The following is a 7500-nucleotide window of genomic DNA, read 5'->3' as shown; positions in this document are numbered from 1 at the left end:
GCCGTAACCACCATATCGACCGCCATACCCACCATAACCGTAACCACCATATCTACCGCCATAGCCGCCGCCATAACCGCCGTGATATCCACCACGGCCTCCTCCAAAACCAGAGTTGCCAATACCGCCAATTCCGCCATATCCGCCATGGCCGCCTGCAAAACCGAAGCTGCCAAGTCCGCCGTGTCCGTCATATCCGCTAATGTAACCAAACCCTGAGCCAAGTCCACCACGTCCCAGGCTGGTCATAGCCTGAGCCACGGCGGCCATGACAGCCAGGCAGACCACCATAAGTAGGCACCTCTGTTGATGACAAGCAAAGTAAGGAACAAGAGTGTTTTAATTAGTCACACTAAGGAGAGGGATGGGGGAGGATAGATAGTGTGCAGGTTTGTGTCTTTAATTAGTGACAGGTAACGAGAGAGAGAGAGAGAGAGAGAGAGAGAGAGAGAGAGAGAGAGAGAGAGAGAGAGAGAGAGAGAGAGAGAGAGAGAGAGAGAGAGAGAGAGAGAGAGAGAGAGAGAGAGAGGGGGGCAGGTGAACTGGAGTGTGTCTTTAATTAGTGACAGGTAAGGCGAGATAGAGGACAGGTAAGATAGTGAACAGATGTATGTGTGTGTGCGTTTGTATGTGTCTTTAATTAGTGGCAGGTAAGGCGAGAGATAAAGGCAGATAAGATAGTTCATAGGTGTCTGTGTCTTTAATTAGTGACAGGTAAGGCGAGAGAGAGGGCAGGTAAGATAGTGAACAGGTGTGTTTGTCTTTAGTTAGTGACAGGTAAAGGGAGAGAAAGGGCAGATAAAACAGTGTACAGGTGTGTGAGTCTTTAATAAGTGACAGGTAAGGATAAAGAAAGGTTTGTTTGTAAGCAATGGTAATGAAACAAGTAAAAAGGAACTATGTAAGTGAGATTGTCCATCTTCTCATTAATTAGTCACTGGTAAGAATCTATGTTCACTCTATTTAAAGTGTATTACTTCATATATCATTCTATTTTAGCACTGCATTTCTTTCTCTGCAATATACTTTGTATCCTTGAAGCAAGTGTTTGCTTTACACTTCTTACTTAATTAACTTCTTTTAAGTAAAGCATCAGGTGTGTTACTTTCATTTAACTACCTCACATACAAATCAATTGAACTTCAAATCAAATATCAAATTGAGGGAAGCTTACCATGACTACGAGTTCTTGAGTGAGTGAGGGAAGTGAATGAAGGAGTAACTGGGATGCGAGTGACGGCTGCCCATCCCAGCCTTTCTTATATACCGTCATGCGGCGCCCGAGGCCGCGGCCACACTCCGCCCATCACCCCCTTCATGCCCCTGACCCTCAGTCCCCAAGCAGACACTTGATAGAGGGAGGCGGAGGGCGAGGAAAAGTATTAAGTGTTGGCTAATTGACGCATATTTGTTCATATACCACGTAATCATCCGAGAGGTAATTAGTGAGTGGTACCAGTAATGTGATAAACAGGATGTGTGTGTGTGTGTGTGTGTGTGTGTGTGTGTGTGTGTGTGTGTGTGTAAGTGTGTTTGAATCTATAGTTGTCCTTTTCTCCTTCTTTTCATCTTTTTTTTTTTCTTTTATAAAACTTACCAATTTACTTCAACACAATATAGACGAATAACATATATTGGAAGATAAATCTACACTACTCTCTCTCTCTCTCTCTCTCTCTCTCTCTCTCTCTCTCTCTCTCTCTCTCTCTCTCTCTCTCTAGCATGGAAAATAAAACGTTCCAACACTGAGGTACTTAATGAACAACGGGGACGTGCAAGGTGAGTAGTGAGGGGCAGACGTTTTTTTTTTTTTCAACCTTCATCGTGCCGAGGTGGGGAAAAATCGTGTTTATTTCTGTAAAGGTGAGTGACTGGTAAAGTGCTTGGGTCACACACCTGCCTGTCGGCCTGTTTGTCTGTCTGTATGTTCATTTGAATGTTTGTATGTTTGTCTAAGTAACAGTTTGTCTAAGTAACAGTAGCAACAACGGTGACGGCAATAAAAACAAAGAACAACAACGAAACAAACAAATAGATAAACAGACAAACACATAAATAATAACAGGAATAATAAACAGTAAAAAAAAGACATTAAAAAGTTCCAACACTGATCACACAGTAAATAAATAAACACAGACACAACAACAACAAACTTATAAAAAAAAAAAATCATAACAAAATAATCGAGACAGGAAACCAATAATGACCTAAGCTTCCCCCAGTCCCCAATTCCCAATCTGCCCCGCCACTCCCCAATCACCACCAGCCCTTCACCCCAAACTGCCCGCCGTGAACTCATCAATCATCTGTCAAGCACGTGATCAATTGTATCGTTACTTATTGTTATTTATTCCCTTTGATTTATTTTATTTCGACTTCAGGAATGATAATGTGGTTGATTTTTTGTTATTTTAATCGTAGAAAAGCAAGGAAACTAACAAAACAAAGGAAATTGCCCGTTATTATTATCATTATATTGTTATTTTTTCATGGATTTTGTTAGAGATGTGCAAACTGTGTAATAATAATAATAATAATAAACGGTTTATTATTCCGGCAGTTAACAAACTGAAAATGTACAGAGGGGTTGGGGAAGTACTTAACATTAGTGTGTGCGTGTGTGCGTGCGCTGATTTAAATATGTGTGTGCGCTGATTTAAATGTGTGTCTGTGTCCTGATTTAAATGACAAACAAAAATAAGAAAAGAATGATTCTTGCTTATTACTAGTTTTCTTTTTCCTTTGACTTTTTCTCAATTCCTGCATGTCATCTGAATGTTAACGTCGTTCAGTATTATCTACCGTTATTTTCTTTTTTTTTTTTAACATTAGCTTTAAATCTCTCTTTTTCTCTTTTTTACTTTTATTTGAGTCTAAAAATACTTCAAATGAAAAGAAAATAATCTTAAGATACTGTTTTTTCCGGTACTTTCTCAAATGTGTCATATTACATTTCTCTCTCTCTCTCTCTCTCTCTCTCTCTCTGGACCACACCCATCAAATTGCGTCAAGGAGTCAAGGAGGGAGAAATAAGAGAGGAAAGGGGGAGGGGAAGGGGACGCGTGACTCCCCCTCGCCCCCTGAAGTGTGACAGTATGACCCGTCACGGACATTCCTCCTCCTCCCTCCCCCTTCCCCTTCCCTTTCCCCTTCCCCTCCCCCGTTCCCTAATGCGTTCCCCTTTCCGGCACCATATGACCTCGTTGTTTTGATGCCTAAATGTTTACCAGTCGATTATATTTTTTTCCTTTTTTCCTTTTTCTTTTACTTTTCCCTTTTCCTCCTGTTCCCATCTTTCTTCTTTATTCTCTCTTCCTATCCCCCATATTTCCTCTTTTCCTTTCTCTCTTTCTCTCCCTGTCTCTCTCTTTCATCTCTCGTCCATTCAGTTTCCTCTCTGGAAACTTTTTTGCTTTCTTCCATCCCATCTTCCTATTCTTTTTTTCCTTCCTCTTACTTCCCCCTTTCTTTTCCATTTACATTTTTTTCCCTTATCTCCTACTCCTATCCCTTTTGATGTTACTCTTTCCCTTCCCTCTCCTTTTACTATTTCTCCCTTCCTCTCCTCTCGTTTGTCTCTTACCTCCCCTTCTTCCTAACCTACATCACCTTCCCCTCACTTTCCCCTTCTCTCTTCTCCCCTTCCGTCCCGTCCTTCAATTTAATTTCCCCTTGCGTTCCTAAAATATCTCCACTTTCCCGCGCCTTCTTCCCCTTCCGCCTCCAGTTCCCCCCGTCCCTCCTCCCGCCTTCCCTCTCCTGCCAGGTGTCACGCACGCAGGTGACCCACATTGCAGCGCAGGTGTGACAAAGGCGTGACAGGCTGTGTGTGTGTGTGTGTGTGTGTGTGTGTGTGTGTGTGTGTGTGTGTGTGTGTGTGTGTGTGTGTGTGTGTGTGTGTGTGTTAATCACTCACGATTATTCATCCACAGTGGTCTGTCATTATTATTATTATTATTATTATTATTATTATTATTATTATTATTATCATTATTATTATCATCATCATCAGTATTATCATTATTATCATTATTACGTACTACTACTGCTACTACTGATAATAATGACTATAGTAACAACAACAACAACAACAACAACAACAACAACAACAACAACAACAACAACAACAATAATAATAATAATAATAATAATAATAATAATAATAATAATTGCAATGATAGTGATAATACTACTATTATTGCTAGCGGTGGTAGTAATAGTATTTGTAGTAGTACCTAGTTACTCATCATAATCATTCTTTATATCACTTTTCCACTTACACACACACACACACACACACACACACACACACACACACACACACACACACACACAAACACGTGGCCAACACACACACACACACACACACACACACACACACACACACACACACACACGTGGCCAACACACACACACACACACACACACACACACACACACACACACACACGTGGCCAACACACACACACACGTGGCCAACACACACACACACACACACACACACACACACAACACGTGACCAATGCACACACAAACATTTCCTCCTCCACCTAAACTGCAATATTTCAGATCGACATTGTTTCTTTTTCTTTTATTAATCATTTACTTTTACCTGAACTGAGCCAAACTTTTTTTTTTATATATATAATTTCACACATTTCCTTACGTGCGTGACAGTCGGGCTTTCTCAAGGGGAAGGCCTTTGAGGGGGAGGGGGGCAGTGGGTATGCCTATAAAAGTTGAGTGTTACCTTAGCTATCGTCACACAGCTCGGCGTCACTGTCACCACCACAGCCTGACATAATGGTAAGCTGGGAGAGGGGAAAGACTGAGACGGGAGACTGAGAGAGTGAAGAGAGCGAGAGAGGGAAAGTGAGAAGATAACATGATTTGAGGTGAAGACTATAGTTGGTGGAGAGAGAGAGAGAGAGAGAGAGAGAGAGAGAGAGAGAGAGAGAGAGAGAGAGAGAGAGAGAGAGAGAGAGAGAGAGAGAGAGAGAGAGAGAGAGAGACTATCAGTATTTTTTTTTCTGTGAGAAGTAAGAGTAGTTTATTTCTAGGCTTAAGGCGTTTTACTTCTTATCAGCATGCGAAAATGTTTAAAGATAAGCAGACAGACAGAAAAACAATCATAAATCGGATAAAAAGACAGACAGATAAATAAATAGATAAATGGATAAATAGTTGAATAAATAAACATAATGATGAAAAGGCTGATGGATATATAGATACGTAAACAAATAAATTCAAAGACGGAAAGACTGATTCGTTGACACTAAGATGAACAGACAGAAGGACAGATTCATCTACGCAGTGTAACATATCTTTATAGGGCACCGTGTTGTGGCGGGTAGCGCAGTGCATCTCCATGTGAAAGGCTCTTGGTTCGATCTCCCGGATATGGCAACCTAACTAATGAGATTCCCTTGCTCTAGCAGACAGAAAGATAGACTGATAATTAGATAGATATATAAATTGACTGGTAAAATACTGGTTAGATTATAATATGGTAATACTTCCATCATTTTCCTCCAATGATACTACTATTACCACTTCTATTACTACATCTGTTGCAGCACACACACACACACACACACACACACACACACACACACACACACACACACACACACACACACACACACACACACACACACCTGGTGTTCCTACTTTCATTCCCACAAGACACAAGCAACTCTGTCAACACTCATTCCTCTCTCACAAGCAACAATGAAGCAATGCCAATAAGTAATTAAAGTAAAAGCAATAAGTAACAAGACTCCACTATTTTTTTCTTACTCTCATCGCTTTTTTTGCTCTCCTTTCATCAGACTCAATTTCCTCGTTTTCTTTGTACATTCATTTCGTTTTTCTTACTTTCTTTCATCATTCTCTTCAGTTTCACGTTTATTTTCTTTGGTTTGTCTCTCATTAGCATTTCTTTGTCTCTTCTTTCACCATTGACTTAATTTCCTTATTTTCTTTCAACATTCATTTCGTTTTTCTTACTTTCTACTTTCTCACTTTACTCTCAACAATTTCACGGTTTATCTTTGGTTTGTTTATCATTAGTATTTTTTATTAATCTAGTTTCCTTTTTCTCTGCGTTCTGTTATAGTTCCTTACTCTTCTTCCGTTTTCTGTTTATTGATGTGTGTTGGTTCCGATTTCCCTTTTTCTTTGAGTGTACTGTGTCCTCGTTTTCTTTCTATCCTTCATTTTGATTCTTCTTCTTCTTCTTCTTCTTCTTCTTCTTCTTCTTCTTCTTCTTCTTCTTCTTCTTCTTGCTGTTGTTGTTGTTCTCCTTATAGTTTAGTTTTCTTGCACTGTATCCTTCCTTGCCTCTTCCCGCTCTTTGTTTATGGTGCGTGCTACATTTTTGTTCCCATCCATTTTCTTTGACCAAACGCGGTTTATTTCATTACTTTTAACAGTCATTACCAGCTTTTTTCTTTTTGTTTTCTTCTTTTGTCTCCCACTCACCACATTTTCCGTTTTCCTTCACCGCAACTTCCCTCTCTCTTTCCGTTCTCAGTTGAATGACGCGCCTTACTCTTTCTTCCACACAGAGACTTCTACTGTATGTGGCGGTGGTGCAGGTGCTGATAACTATAACACCCGCAGCCCCACAAGGCGAAACGCACGGTGGAGGAGGTGGAGGACACGGTGGAGGAGGTGGAGGGCACGGTGTAGGAAGTGGAGGACACGGTGGAGGAGGTGGAGGATACGCTGGAGGTGGTGGAGGACACGGTGGAGCAGCGTATACTGGAGCAGCGCATGGTGGAGCAGCGCATGGTGGAGGAGGGCACGGTGGAGGAGACTATGGCGGTGGAGGCTACGGTGGAGATGGTGGATTCAGCACTTCAAGCTTCAGTATAGGAGGTTACAATGGTGGAGATGGTGGAGGCTACGGTGGAGGAGCAGGAGGAGGAGGAGTAGGTGGACATATTATTGGAGGTTTTGGTGGAGGAGGAGCTGGTGGTGGAAGCTATGGTGGAGGAGGAGGAGCTGGTGGTGGAAGCTATGGTGGAGGAGGTGGAGCTCACATCAGTGGAGGCTATGCCAGAGGAGGTGGAGGAGGTGGTGATGGAGGCTACGGTGGAGGCTACAGTGGAGGAAGTGGAGGGCATAGTGGTGGAGCCTACGATGGAGGATATGGTGGAAGAGGTGGAGACTCTTCATCCATTTCCTTCTTCTTAGGCGGTCATGGTGGAGGTGATGGTGGTTATGGTGGAGGTGGTGTAGATTATAGTGGAGGTGCAGGTGGCTATGGTGGTGGTGCAGGTGGTTATATCGGTGGAGGAGGTGGTTATAGTGGTGGAGGAGGTGGTTACGTTGGTAGTGGTGGTGGTAGTGGTTATGGTGGAGGAGGTGGTGGTCATAGTGGTGGTGGATACAGTGAGGGAGTGACAGTGGTTCATGGTGCGGGTGGAGGAGGGGGTGGAAAGAATGGAGGAAAAGGTGGAGCAGGTGGAGGAGGAAGTGGATACGGCCACTGAG

General features: G+C 42.3%; 1 long non-coding RNA gene across 1 annotated transcript in view; it reads right to left on the bottom strand.

Moving 5' to 3' along the window:
• Nucleotides 1-163: 163 nt before the first annotated feature.
• The window catches only part of LOC135110707 (uncharacterized), a 43879-nt gene continuing 36542 nt past the window's right edge, over nucleotides 164-7500 (bottom strand). The window contains exons 3-4 of the long non-coding RNA XR_010273378.1: nucleotides 1175-1348; nucleotides 164-303 (exon numbers count right to left, since the gene is read on the bottom strand). This is a non-coding gene — a long non-coding RNA (uncharacterized LOC135110707). The remainder of the gene's footprint in view (nucleotides 304-1174; nucleotides 1349-7500) is intronic.

This window comes from Scylla paramamosain, chromosome 20 (assembly GCF_035594125.1).
Source record: "Scylla paramamosain isolate STU-SP2022 chromosome 20, ASM3559412v1, whole genome shotgun sequence".
NCBI classification, from domain to species: domain Eukaryota; kingdom Metazoa; phylum Arthropoda; class Malacostraca; order Decapoda; family Portunidae; genus Scylla; species Scylla paramamosain.
The sequence above is the reverse complement of the archived record's forward strand: the minus strand, read 5'-3'. Positions and strand labels throughout refer to the sequence as shown.